Source organism: Aptenodytes patagonicus, chromosome 2, assembly GCF_965638725.1.
Source record: "Aptenodytes patagonicus chromosome 2, bAptPat1.pri.cur, whole genome shotgun sequence".
In the NCBI taxonomy this organism is placed as follows: Eukaryota; Metazoa; Chordata; class Aves; order Sphenisciformes; family Spheniscidae; genus Aptenodytes; species Aptenodytes patagonicus.
In genome coordinates this window covers 75,793,978-75,809,102 of record NC_134950.1, presented here as the reverse complement: position 1 = coordinate 75,809,102, position 15,125 = coordinate 75,793,978, and the positions used below count along the sequence as shown (strand labels likewise).

Genomic DNA, 15,125 nt, shown 5'->3' with positions numbered 1-15,125 from the left:
AGATGTACATGGGACTGCTAATGGAAGTAAGGAAGTTAACAGCAGATCCGATTCTGATGGATGTATTTTAGTCAGGTTGCTGGGCTCAAAACAGCAATAACTGAGGTTTAACAACCTGTGATCTACAAGAGATTACACTAAGTGATCCTTCTGCCCCCAAAACTTACTGAACTCTTTTATTGTCTGTGTTGCACATACACCTTATTGAATTTTCCCTCTGTACAGGTGCAGAATTTGATTGGGTTTGGTTTACAGATTGCAGTATCTTCCCAAAGAAGAGGAGAAGTCAGTAACAAACTCTACAGGACCTCCTATACAGTCTCCTGTAAGTGCAGGAAAGTTTCCCGCAAGTGCAAAACAGGAGCTTATTTTACAAATTCTTAGGAATATTTAAATATTGATGACAACAGCAAGAATCATCCAACAAATTATTTTCCTATTTCAGAATCAGCATGAATAAATGCAATTGATTCTGCCATCACAGAAAATAAATTTGGGAACAGAGAACTACATCTCTGACTCATAATGTTTGCAGTTATCTGATCAAAGAATAATCCCTGAGCTGTTTCCATCAGAGATTTTTTTGCATGTCATCAAGATTCACTACAGTAGACGTGGCAAAATACATAACTATGGCCTTTCAAGTTCACAAGTGACCACTCATGAAGGATCCAGGAAAAATGTAATTTCCCCCTTTTCTCTAGGATTCCAGCCTCTCCTCCCATGCAACTTCAACATAGCCCTACTTAAAAACATTGTTTTGAAAACCAGTAGCTAACATCCACTAGAGGATTGTACTGTGAACCTTGCAGAAGACTTCAAGGCCTTGAATAGGCCATGTCTGCTCTACTTGTTCTTATACCTTGGGAGAAACCTGTACGTTAGCATGGGTAGCTGCTGAGAAACTAGCTTGAGAAACCCATATATTAGCATGACTAGCTGCTGTAAGGGAATGTGCTGGAGTGCCCTGCACCAGCCTGTGCTGCACACTGGTGGATGTTATGAAGAGGTAACATCCAACCTCTCAGAAGATGCATTATTCTGGCTGTTACACAAAATAAAAGGCACAAGGGTATATGAGGGAGGAGGAGCTTCTCCACAAACAGGATCTGTGCAGCATGCTGTTGGGAAAGTCCATCCAGGATCCCTCTGATGCTGCACGAAACTGCAGTTCCCAGCATCTGAATGGACATTAAGATTTACTTGCTCTCTGTGTTCCTCTTTTTATTCTATCTTATTAAAACAACTATTTTATTACTTCATTTGTTGTCAGGTCTTTCTTACTCAGTTCCAGAAAGAACCCTGCACCGCTTCTCTCTCCCTCTTGTCTTCTACCTCCTCCCGGTGCAGAATAAGGATGCAGACATTATTCACATACAGAAGTTCTACAAAAACAAACATCCTATCACTACTCAACCTCTCAGGCCTCAGTACAACAACAGAGTACAACTACAACAAACCTTTTGCTTATCCACACAAACCTGGTTAAACTGAACGCTGCACAGACCCTGGTATATATATCTAATCGCAAGAGTTTAAGAAGATATCCCTTCTGACTGTCCATTATACCCCTCTGCCAGAGATGATTGCTTTGTAACAGGATCGATGGAAGCGTTGACTACCCTGGGGATCATAACTTCTACGAGAAGACTAGCGTAGCATTCAAAGTTTCAGTAGCATCCCAAACTACTATAATGTTTTTATTTTAGGGAACATAAGTCACAGCTCTGAGAGATGGAGCTACTACGGTATCTTTTATTTATTTTAAACAATAATGGAAAATAAATGGGGATATGCCACCCCCAGATGAGTTTGTCAAATTGCACATAAAGCTCTCCAAGTAATGCTACTGCTTTAGCTGTCCAGGAACACGGAGAACACAAACTAGCAGAAGTAACTGTAGCAGAGAGAAACATAATCATATTTTTTGAAGAGCCTGAGGGCTCTATCAATCACTCAACTTCCTTTAAATTTTAAAACTACAAGAAAACAATGAGAGCAATGGTATATCAGTTGTTCTAGGTCCTATATTTGTACATAACAACTTAACTTTAGCACCGACTGTACTGAAGTTGGGTTTTTTCCTATTGTTACTTGGAAAGAGCCACTGATAACATTAAACAGAGCCCATTACATATATAGATAGCTACCAATTCCAGTTACGCATAAGTCCTCTTTTTCATTTTAGGACAAAGGTTCCCCCCAAAACTTCTAAATTTATGACTGTCCTTGTAATTTCAGTGAGAATGCTGCAGCTAGATTTGAACAGACTGAGCAGAGATATGTGCTGCTTTGGGTAGTTTGCAAGCACACACCATGCACTAAAAAAAAAAAAAAGCAAAATAGAAACCAGGTGCAATATACAGCAAAGGCGTTTCAAAATGTGAAAGTTCACCTCTAATAGCTTTCCCTTTTTAGAACAGCTGCAGGGTTGCAGCACCCAAGAACCAAAGACATTTTGTGAAAACCACTTTTCCCCCCCACCCCATTATAGAGCCACTTGCTAAATAGAAAACTAAGGAGGAAAAAGGTGGGTCTTTGAACTAGAAACAGCAAACCATGAATGAATACAAATAATGAGTACGAATGCACAAACAACGTCAGCATCCTACAACAGGAAAGAGAGCCTAAGCATTTCCTTACTAGTGCAAAGACAGAAAGCAGGTTAGGGATGGGAGGGAAGATCTACTGATTCTGCCCACCTTGGTATGAAGGCAAGTAACAGCTACTTATTTTAATATGGCTGGCAAAATGCTACCTGGCTCTCCTCATACAGAAGCTGCTACATACATGAGCTGCTCATGAGTCAGTGTAATTTCCAGTGCTGTGCTTTAAGACTGTAAAACTGCAGGTCAGGAGCGAGGGATGAGCAGCTCAGACATCCGTGCAGTGGGGCAGAACAGAAAGCTGGGGCTGGATCCCCTATCCACCGTCCCAGCCTAAGCTTTTCCAACGCATCAGCCAGAGCCCCTCCTACGTCAGTTATTTTCATCTTTTTTCTTAATTTTTTTAAATTAGTACTCTGAAGTTTGTTTGAAAAAAAGGCTTTCAGCAAGAAAAAAATAGGTCTAGATTTCTAAAAAGTTACTTTTTACAGAATTCTATTGAGTGTTTTTATGAGACTGTTCAGAAAACTGTCAGTTTCCTATTTCCCTGCTGACACATTGGCTTGTGTGATTTGTCACGAGGGTTATCTCTGTCATATTATGTGACATAATACAAAGAAGCTCAGAAAATGTGATGTGACAAGCCAACTAATGCACTGAGCCAGTAGGGAAATCTAAAAGCAGTACGTATCTTAAAACTGAGTTGACTTCTTTCTGCCCTCCTCTATCCCTCCTCTCCCCCAAGCCCAAATGGTTTCCCCTGCAAAATGGTGAGGGTCAGCTCTTCATTACCTATATTTAAGCAGCAAATTCTCCTTCTAGCATTGCCTATGACAGACAAATATTTTCTCATAAGCCAGAGTACAGGCAAGTGATTTGTATTTAGTGCAGTCCAGAGTCTGAAATCACATGTAGAAAGGCTCTTCCTGAAGTGGGTAAAGAGGTAAGCTACCAAGAAAAAAGTAACAGAGAAGCACTATGAATAAAATTGCAGTGTGTAAGCAGTCATCAAACAACAAGGTGAGCTAGAGAAATCTGCAGCGTCTGTGGGCAACATAATGCCAGGAAACCAAAGATGCATCCTAAGAAACAGCTATTTCTTCTTGAAATAACCTTTGTTTTCTGCTTCATGAACAGTTTCATACCGCAGATGTATGCACCGCTCCCCATGTCCATGGAGCCAACTTAAAATGGGCTAGTCACCAGAAATTTAAGTGCATACTTGAAAGGGAGGATGCCACGTGAAGGCTTCCAGAACAATATAGAAGAAAAAGTATCTCAATACTGCGATGTACTGTGATATTACTACTAAGCCTTTTGGACAAAACGGGTGCATGCACTTTGCATAGTGTCTTTCAATAGCAGCAAATAATTTTATTATCACGTTTATTTAGAATTGCAGTACTACAGTGGTATCTTCGTGTCCCTCCCTTATCACCCCATTCCTGTTGGCTCTGGCGTGCAAAGAGAAAAAAAAAATATATATTCCCCATCAGCAATTGTGAACATACCTGGAGTTAGAGAGAAACCTATTCTCCCGAAATCTGAGCTCAGAGGTTAGTTTGTAGTAACAGTATATTCAGAGAGTATGTTCCTTTTTCACATAACCTCTTTTATACTGTCCTGACACTGGATAATAAGAATAATTCTAGGATAGATATCCTAGATTCAGAATTATTATTCTAGAGTAAAAATATCCTTAGAGTAACTTAAATGTAATCCTCAAATTTAATTGAAGTGTGGACAAAACCTGAATTGTAGGCAAGCATTTAATCAAGCTTCAAGAAGAAATTCTCAAAACATTTGGATCATCAGCTGGAAATTTTGGAGTTATTGTACCTTAATAAGCACAATATGGGTAACATTCTATTCATAATAGAAACTATGGATTTCTAAGAACTCCTAAAAATACTTGGAATACAGGAATCTATGTGCCCTCTGACTTTTAAATTCCATTTGCTCAGTATCATTTTATATTAAATAGGTTATATACAGGCTACCTCATAATAATGTCATCACTTTTCTATTTTAACAAGCGGTAAAAACTCCGTATACTTGGGGACATATGCAGAACATAACATTTAAATCACTTTTATTCTGCAGATTTAATGGGTATAATCAAAAGATCATAGTTAAAAAAACTCAAATCCCAAAGCAATGTCTTGATTGAAGCAATTTTAACCTATAATGCAATAAAATCAGATTTAATAGTTTATGTAAAAAGAGTTAGGCAGTGCAGAATATCACTTAATGTACAGTATATTTTAGGACTTTCCACTTGGAAACATATTATGCTTCTCTCTCTTTCTTACTGCAACCCTCAAACTCCTTTAAAGTAGAACTCATTAATATTTATATAAACATTTCCAGATTTTCATATGGAAACTTCTACAGAGGTGGAAAATAACATTATTGTTTCGCTGATCTGAGAGGTGGCAGACTTTAGTAGCACCATAGAAATCATACTTGAAGGTCAGTACCGGCAGCCCTGTTACCTCAAGACTGTCCAACACCATAGGGCTGAACTCCACCTATACATGGAGTATACAGAGCACAGGTAGACAAGCGGGATACACACACAGAGCTTGGGGACCAAAAAAACCAACACACTGGGACCCCTAAGTCTGGACAGGAGAAGCCTGAGGGAGGGTAGGATTGCAGTTTACAAAGTTGCAAAAGCAATAAACTGCCACTCAGCAAAGCCTGGAAGACAAGAATGAGGTGGCCACTTGATGAAACCAGTGGGAGATAGCCCAAAACAGATAAAAGTGCTTCTTTGGACAGCAAGCAGAGAACTTGTAGACCTTGCTGCCACAGGAGGCTGTGAAGGCAGACAGTATTAGCACGATTAAAGACAGGTTAGACAAATTCAGGCACCATGCATGGTGGGTACTAAAAGGACTGGGCAAGGATGCACACTCTGATGTGTCTAATACAGCTGTAGATCCTGGAAAAGTACAAGGACAAAGGACCAGAGAACACGTACAAACACACAAGCCCTCCCTAACCCACATCTCCCATTGTCACCATCAGAGATGGAGTATGAGGACTGACAGACCACCACTCTGAGCTAGGAGGGTATTTCTTACACTTTCCTGTCATCAATTGGGACCTCTGTCAAAGAGCAAATAATTCTCCTTTTCAATAGCATGCCCTTCTGACCACTATGGCACTTGATATAGAAATGTCATTGACCTTGCTATCACGGGGGGGAGCAGAAGGGGGGGAAAATCAGCAGCATCCATGATGATTTCATATAAAAGCCCTAACATTTACTAGATGTCTGCTTGCTTGCTTACCTTACCCTAGAGGTCAGAGTTGTTTTTAACTGGAAAAGATATTTACATCAGCAGAGAGGTTTGAGGTTAGAAATAAGGAGTGCCACCGTAAAAAAGAAGGAAAAAATCTTAAATCACGCTATAAGAGAGACAAATATTTCCTCATAAGGAAGGTGGCCTGCATGATGATGGTCTCTTGACCTTGTAAGCAATAATTTTGCACACGCTGACCACTGCAGAACTGTACAGGGCACGTGAAAACATCTTGCTTTCTGCCCTATACCAAGTCAGTGTTCTGAAGACACAATTCAAGGTTACTGAAATCCAAATCTCTTCCACTGGCTTTGCATTAGGTAGATAATTCTGCAGGCAGCTATACCATGCAACCTTGTTAAACTGCACTGAGAGAGTGACTGAGGTTACATCCTACATGAAAAGCAACCACAAAAATGATACTTAAAAGGCACACTGAATCCATATTTGCAAGTCAAATTACTTTTGCCACAGCACAATAACAATCTTTCTTTTAGGCTAATCAATGAAAGATGCATATCACATCAAATTCCCTTCATTTTTCTACCCTCATTTCCCTCAAAGGCAAATGTTTGGCATGAAGGGACGAGCATGACTTCACTAATTATAATAAAAAATTGACTAGTGACTACTTTGTGTTTACACCATAAATAAAATGTAAATATAGAAGATCTGAGTCAAGCTTACCAAATGCTTTGAATTTGTGGCATTTACAAGTAAGATTAAAGCGTGGGGTTTTTTTGTTTCAAGTACGTAAAGCATATATTCTACTACAGCATTAACTGCAGTAAACATAGTATACGCCACACAGTATTTGGACACAGGTTTCGCCATTCCAGTTCTGACAACCTGTCTTTTGTATTGCCATGTACAGTATGTTAAAAAGGCTTAACATCTTAATTTAGAGGTGGTTTTTCTACAATCAGGTACTGATTGTAGAAACTTTACTACATTGTAATGTTTGAAACATTACTACAATGTTTCATACTCTTACAATTAAAGCAAGCAGTACTAAATGGCAAATTTTGCAACTAAAATAAGAATATTGAATGGCAAACTTCACAAGTAAATTATCAATTTCAATGTGAAGAAAAAAAAGACAACCAAAATTTCTCACACTTTTCCAATAATACATAAATATTTACAATCGCTTCATTATTTCCTGGTTTAAAAATAAAATGCTTTCAAAGTTATGTTTCTGTCAGCTTACCCACACATGTATATAACTTACTAAGAAGCTAAAGCAGCCACACATGTTGTTTTGAAAGTGTTCAGATTCTATGAAAACTTCTAAAATTTGGCAAAACAAACTAATTCTGCTGTACAATGCAGCTCAGCAGAGATAAGCATAATAAATGTCCTGTTATTCTCTCTCCTTTCCTACAGGTGAATTATTCAGTAGAGATTATTCACATCACAGGAGAACAAGAATTCTTTGATAATGGAGAAGTAGTTAGCAAGAAGGCAGGCAGGTGTCTAATACTAATAGTGGCTGTGCCTGTACCACAGCACTGATGCCCTCACCATCCTCATTCCTGAGCACACACTTTGCACCTCTTAAATGTATGTGGGACACCGCATAAGTGCACATCGTATATAAGCTGGTTTCCTTTGGGAGGATGTCCAGCCGCATGGGCAAAGGAGCAGTCATTGTATAGGTGTCCCAAGTTGTGCAATTGGTGAACGATCTGTACAGGACACCAGGTGGTAGGCACCCACATTAGAGAACAGAGGTTGTCTTCAGCATGTATAGAAACTTACACCCATGAAGCTCAGTGCTCAGAGCGAACAAAAACTCTTGCCACCTTGCAGCATGTTCCCCGAGTGACAGAGAAAGGACTGGTGTACTGCGGGGATCCGTCAGCTCTGATTGAATTACTGGAAGCTGCAAGTAACTTCTCAGACTAGGACTGAGCCAGAGAACTCTATATCCATTCAAGTGGGCCCAAGTCATAAACTGAAAGAGATAAGCAAGGCAGATAGAGCTCAAAATGTAACAGGTATTCATTACAGGAGAGACATTTAGGAAAGCTTTTTCAATTCGGCATTACCAGAAAAGGACAAATAATGACCAGGAATCTTGCAGGTAATCCAGATGAATGGAGGGCAGCAGAATTTCAAGTGAAAAACGATTGACCAGATTCAAAATAATTACTTCTGTATTTTAACTTACCAATTGCTAACATCAATTTAAAAAAAAAAAAAAAGAAAAAATCTATCTTGCCCTAAAATGATGCACAAAAACTATAATCCAAGGACCGATAAATGATCTCTTATTACTCAGAGGTAACTGTAGTAGCTTCAATTCATAATTTCACTGTGCTCAGACCTCCCAAAGACCAATAGCACTGCAGTGTATTATTAGCATTTACACATGCATCTCCGACTTCTGAAATTTCTCTACAATTAGAATTATCACTGCTAGACTTGATGCAGCATCCTGAGGAAGAAATTTTTACTGTCCCTTCATTTAACACTTGACACCTGTCAGTCACTGGGACACTGAGTGGGTCTACCTGAACAAGGGCACAGTAGGTTCTCTTTTTTGGTACGTCTGCCTTGCACCTACACTGCTCCAATGCTCCCCTCTTCACACTGTACCAGTTGTTTACATAGATATACCTTCTCTGACCAGAGATATACCTTTTCTAGTAGGAAATTTTCTCTCTTCCCTTGATTTCATTGGTCTTTAGAGGCCACCTCTGTCCTTCTCATAATAAAAGAGCACAGGCATTATCATATTCATCATACTTTGTTCTATTTAACAGATTTAGTTTTTCACGTTAAAAGGGAAGCTACAGATTATAATAGAATATTGGTAAAGCAAGTTTTTTTTTTTTAAGAAGAAAAAACACATTAAGTTGAATTACTTGGGGGAAAACATTTTAAACAGCTAAACAATCAGTTCAAAGCAAATTGAAAACAGCAGACTACTTCCACATGCATATAATGGGAATACTTAGGAGAGAGAGTAAACTTTATTATAGCAACAGTTATAGAAGACCTTAGATTTCTCATCATCTTACCTCAATACCAGTAGCACCATCAATACACTGACTAACCATGTCACTAACTCCCCAAAAATAGCTTCACTGGAAAATGCTGTCTTGACATCGCCTCCCATTTATTTTTTACATCAAAATGGCAGTTTAACGAACAATTGCTTCTGGTAAAAGTTTGATTTTAAAACCAACAAAGTCATGAGAGCTGTGAAATGGTTGCACAAAGATTTTAGAAACAGAAATTGTTTCAAAAGTTCAAACAACCCAGGCCCCTCAGGCTGTGTCTAGCCTGATAGTTTTTAGCATTATTTGTTAATGCTTTAATTTAATTTCAGTCATAATACAACTGGTAAAGGCTAAAATTATATATGCATAAATATAGGCTACAATTGCCAGTACTCCTTAATTGTGAAAATAAGGGAGACCAAATGAAATTATAAATGCTATATAATTGGAAAAAAGTAGAAAAACCTGACAGACATTTTCTTTAAAGCTCAAAGAACACATCAGGGAATACTAAATTAATCAGATGCTCTGTCTCAAAGAAAAATGAATCGCATATGCAAGTCAAATTTGGCAAAGTAGCTTAGCCTTAATGAAAGTGGGAATTTGACAATATTGACACATTTTACAGCAACATTTTCAAAATAGGGCATTTCACTCTGAAAAGTCCAAACGTTTCATTCTTGACATTTTCTATATAAAACATTTCAACTTTTCAAAAGATATGTCAGCAGGTTGAATTCCTCCCACGAGGTTTTTAGAAGTCAGAGTCATACAGGAAGGAAAAAATATTATCCAATCCCTCATCCTATATTCAAGTCAAACCAAATGAACACTTATAGAGAGAACGGAACATGAGGAGAATATAACCCTCAGGATATAGTTCTTACATTACTACCAAAAGTATCAATTCAGAGCCCTGTGGCCTTTTATGGAAGTCAATTCCCCCTCTTACAGTGTACCTCCTACCAAAGCTACCACTTTTGTGATGAAAATCTTCTGGTCTTAGTAAAGAAGTACAGAAATCTCAAATTATAGGTTACAGAGAGTAAGATAAGAAAGAACATATATTTTTCTTACTATTTTGACAACATATATGACCAAGCGCAAAAAAATAAATTTGGATTTTGGTTCACCTCCTGAACCAAAACATAGATCTTGAAAATTGTTTCCCTTTATTTCTCAAAGAAGTTTGCACCCATCTTGATTCAGACAAAACTAAGCCCAAAACACACCATACATTTTGGGAAATGAAAAACCAGCACACTGTAACAAAGCTGAAAACTTAGATTTTCAGGAACTTGTACTAAAAGTCAAAGGAACCCAGAGTTTGTGTCCTGGTTTCCGCTGGGACAGAGTTAATTTCCTTCCTAGTAGCTGGTACAGTGCTGTGTTTTGGATTTAGGATGAGAACAATGTTGATAACACACCGATGTTTTAGTTGTTGCTAGGTAATGCTTACACTAGCCAAGGACTTTTCAGCTTCCCATGCTCTACCGATTGAGAAGGCTGGAGGTGCACAAGAAGCCGGGAGGGGGCACAGCCAGGACAGCTGACCCCAACTGGCCCAAGGGACATTCCATACCATGTGACGTCATGCTCAGTATATGAACTGGGGGGAGTTGGCTGGGGGGCAGCAATCGCTGCTCGGGGCTGGGCTGGGCGTCGGTCAGCAGGCGGTGAGCTGTTGCATCACTTGTTTTTCCTGGGTTTTGTTCCTCTCTCTCTCTTTTGTTGTTTTCATTACAATTTATTATTATTATTACTACTATTTTACTTTATTTTATTTCAATTATTAAACTGTTCTTATCTCAACCAACGAGTTTTCTTACTTCTGCTCTTCTGATTCTCTCCCCCATCCCACCACGGCGGGGGGAGGGTGAGCGAGTGGCTGTGTGGTGCTCAGTTGCCGACTGGTGTTAAACCATGACAGTTTGGATTAACAAAACTGCCAGAGGCAGCAACAGCAGTGGTAATACCTCTCTTTTTACCCTGTAAAGCCTGCTGTTTCACTCGGCATGGACAAGCTAAATATCACCAACAGTAAAACACTGCCAACAGATACTGAGAGCAACACATCCTACGACACCTGTGTTGATCATACCCAAAAAAACCCACACAACATCTACTGCATGATTAAAATTATACAGTATCACTCTGAAGGCATAGAACATCTGCTTGAAATTAAGCTTTATCAAGGAAAGGAAATATAGGACAAAACTACCCATGCATCAGATTCCTTACCAACAGGAATATAATCATTTTCAGCCACCAACACTCCCCTAGTGGAAAAATATACAACAAAATACAATTTACTGCTAATCACCTGCTAAGCTGATGCTATAACTGTCGTGTGAGAAAATAGATGTGGAGATGTGTGCAAGTCTCATAGAAAGCACAGCTTACAATATTTTCTTCAAATATGTTCTCTTTGGAACCAGACCATGTTATTAAAATCTCACTAAAGAGAAGTCACTTTTGATTTAAGTGACAGGATGTAATCTGATGGAAATGAGATAGAGGAGATCTCACACTGAAGTAAAACACTCTTTAGGAAGAATAAAATGAATGGGAAAGAGATCATGTTTAGGATTATCCATTCACTTCACAACACAATGAGGGGCAAAGTGTACAAAATGCAGTATGAGTGGATGAAATGTTCCAGTATGTGGCCTATTAAGCATTCCTACTTATCTTCAGAAAAGCAGAGCAGTTCCAGCAAAGCACAGACATGTTAATGTTTTTGTACATTCCAGTTAAACACTGACTCCTCTAATTTACAAATAGATATTGAGATAGAACACAAATGTCACATTTAAGATTTAGAAAGCCTGAATGAATTTTCTCCTTAAAAACACAGAGCTCCTATTATCCTCCTGTCATCAAAAGCAATCAAGTCAAAGCCTCCTTAAGTTAAGGGACTACTACTACTTGGGTGACATGCTGTAACTGGCATGCTCCAGTTTGCAAGTTCATGCAGTAACGTCTTTTTGATGGGCAGAGATTTCTTAAGACAGACGGCAATACAGTTACTTTTAATCCTGAGAACACATGCTAAAACAACTTTACTTTGCCTACACACAGTAGGTGGGCCAAGACAGACATTAATAATTCTCACAAACAACTGCACAAGAGGAGAAACAAAACACTGAGAAAAGAGTCCAAGAGGATGTCCACTGAAAGACTATTTCATCATCCACCACTCAGGTCCAAAATCCTACCACTCCAAACCCCAAACCCCACTGACAACCAAAAAAAAAGGGGGAAAGCAAAACACTGACCTCAGATGGTGAACAGGCTATAGGTGATGTGGGGAATAAAGGACGGAATTATTTGAAGACTGAGTTGCTTGTGAGAGAATCATCGGTATGGTAGAAGTTGTGCTGATGACATGGAGCAAAACATCACCTTTGCAAGTACAATGCCAAAAATTCTCAAGGGATTCTGATGCATTAAAAAAGAAAAAAAAAAAAGAAGGAAGTCAAATCATCATCTCAGCCTGCATAAAAAATTTGAGCTCACAAAATAAAAATAACAAAGGGCCAAAAATTATTATTAGCTTGATTAAAACCCAGACCTTCCAGCAATCAGATGGAAAGATGGCATGGATAAGGAGGCCGCTCCTGTTGGTAAGCACCGGTTGCAAAAAAACATGCCCAGCCTAGACAAAAACCAAAGAAATGCAGCTCTAAAGTTGAATGACTCCATACGTTCTGGCATTGGTGGAATAGTGCAGCAGGTAGCAATAATACAGGTGTTTCATTGTACGGCTTTGAGGGGTTTCTTTGGCAGCTTCAATCAAAGAAACAACCAGTTGCTTATCCTTCTTGATGCCTAAAAAAAACAGAGCAGTGATACATGACTAGCAAAGGAAGGAAAAAAGAGCCCACAGCTTAATAAACAGTTCTAACAGACGGCAATGCTGCAAACCAATTTTGCATTGCCACCTTTATTAAGAACACTAAAGAATACATTATTGCCAGGCAACAACCAGCATGGAAAATAATGTGAGCTTATCAATACAGGGAAACTAGAACACATGCTGAATACTGCAGCCTTTACTTCGAAAAATTAACAACTACTATTTCTGGAAACAAAACTCTTCTTCTGAAACAAAAACATAGGTAAACAAATCATGCTAGAATTAAACACAAGTCCAATAACAGTTTTTGATTGTTGCCAGAGCCTTTACTGCTTTTCCAGGAATTTCCATCTCAAGATTACATTACCAGCTTTTCTCAAAAGAAAATAGAAAAAAAAAAATTTTTTTCAAAACACTTCTACAAACACCAGCATAACTCTCAAAATGTTGTTAATACACTCACCAACTCTTTAGTATATTGTATTTTCTTACAACCTTTCTTTGTTCTTTCTTTCTCTGAAAAGAATCTTATTCATGTCCATACAGTAACAGCACTACAATCAGACGGCTATTAATAAAAAGCAGTTCAGAAAGTATTATACCCATACATGCTTGTTCACATGTATCTATCTATATTCATACAAATATATATGCTTTTGAACACCACTGTTGTGTAGTGTGGACTATATATGAGTTCGTAATAAGAATGTATGCAGAAGTGAGTAGACGCAAGGCTGCAGCAGGACCCTCCCCAACAGTGTAAGACTGCAGTGGCTTTGAAAGTATTGGAATAGGATGCTATCAGAATCACTACTCAATGAAACTGCCCGTAACTGATAGCATTGGTGGAGCTTCCCTTAAAGAGTATGTAAGTCTACAGCAAAAGCAGCCCATTGCAGTCGTATCACCTTTTGGAATCAAGTAAGCAGAACTGGTCACTCTAATACCCCACACTGTACTGCAACATATGTAATGGTCGCTGTATTAAGGGAACTGCATTTCACTATTTGCTCTAAGGTTCTGTTGATTGTATTTATTTGGTCTAGTTATCCCCCACCGAGGACTTGCTGTTAAAAATGCAACAATTTCTCCACATGAAGTCATCATGACCAAAAAAGTCTTCTCTAGTCCACACATTATGATTCGAACTATTTAAATTTGCAGTCTTCAGACACAAAGACTCATAAGTAAAAAACCCGTAAGTCATACAGAAATTTAGAAATAGGAAACACAAGGGCATTTTGGAAAACAAATTCTCAGGGACAATGGAAATTGATTCTTTATCAAAGAGCTGTCCAAATATCTCACTCAACAAAGTCAGTGGAGACCTATTAGAAAATCCAACAGTTTTCTCTCAAACTATTGCCATAAAACTTGTTCTGTCTTATTACAATATACCAAAAAAGCTGGTTCTTCTAGGAAGAGAAGACAGACATTTCAGTGACTACTTTTAAAAACAGGAGGAAGGGGAAGTAACCATAAAAGAAACTGAGAAAAATTAATATGGCTGCATTAAATAAATCTTCAGAGTTTCATAACCCCTATGTAGGAGGTTTTAAAGGATCCAACAGAAAAAGCATCAGAGCAAATGGAAGATATTTGAAAGTGCAAGGAATATCTAAGTTATGCAAAACCTCCTAAACTCACCGGACAAAAAGAGACAACTTTAAATGAAAGTATGCAGATTTTACCTCATTAGTTTAGAAAAGTAAAGACTTTGCAAGCTACAGAGGAGAAGTGAGAATTTCCCTTCAACCGTTTCATGAATTTGTAATATAAAAAGACCAATATTTGTTATTATAAACCAAGATGAAATAGGTTTGCCATTCAACCTGTTCTGTGCTTTATTTTGTGATAGAGTACTTGAGCTTCATTTGACAAATCTGGAACAAGGTTATGACTTTTAAAAGCCACTGGAAGAGCAAGATTAACATACAAAGTAAGCCTTTTTCAGAAGTGTATGTTAGTACATATTTGTAACTTCATGTTGAAGTTGCATCTGAACAAGTTAAAGAAGTTCAGTAATATTACTATTTATATTTCTGCAAAACTATGCCTCTTTCCTGTTTATTGCCTATTTTTAAATTAAAAGCGTTTGTTTTCACCTGAGTTTCTTTTTTTCTTAAAGGTGGAAATGCTAACCAGAAATAGGAAATAAAAATTCACAGAAATCACCTGACAAAAAGACTTGAGTACTTGCCTTCTGAGGTCAAATCCACTTCTGCACAAGTTCCAACAAAAACTTCCAGGATATACAAATTTCTTTAGCTAAGTAAGAGAACACAAAAGAGGAATGATTTCATGTCAGCACACAAAATTGTAAAACTAAAACACTGGGAAG

General features: G+C 38.2%; 1 long non-coding RNA gene across 2 annotated transcripts in view; it reads right to left on the bottom strand.

Moving 5' to 3' along the window:
• LOC143156571 (uncharacterized) overlaps positions 1-12,749 on the bottom strand; it is a 58,022-nt gene extending 45,273 nt beyond the window's left edge. For both annotated transcript variants that reach the window (XR_012994650.1, XR_012994649.1), the window contains exons 1-2: positions 12,500-12,749; positions 12,204-12,366 (exon numbers count right to left, since the gene is read on the bottom strand). This is a non-coding gene — a long non-coding RNA (uncharacterized LOC143156571). The remainder of the gene's footprint in view (positions 1-12,203; positions 12,367-12,499) is intronic.
• Positions 12,750-15,125: the final 2,376 nt, after the last annotated feature.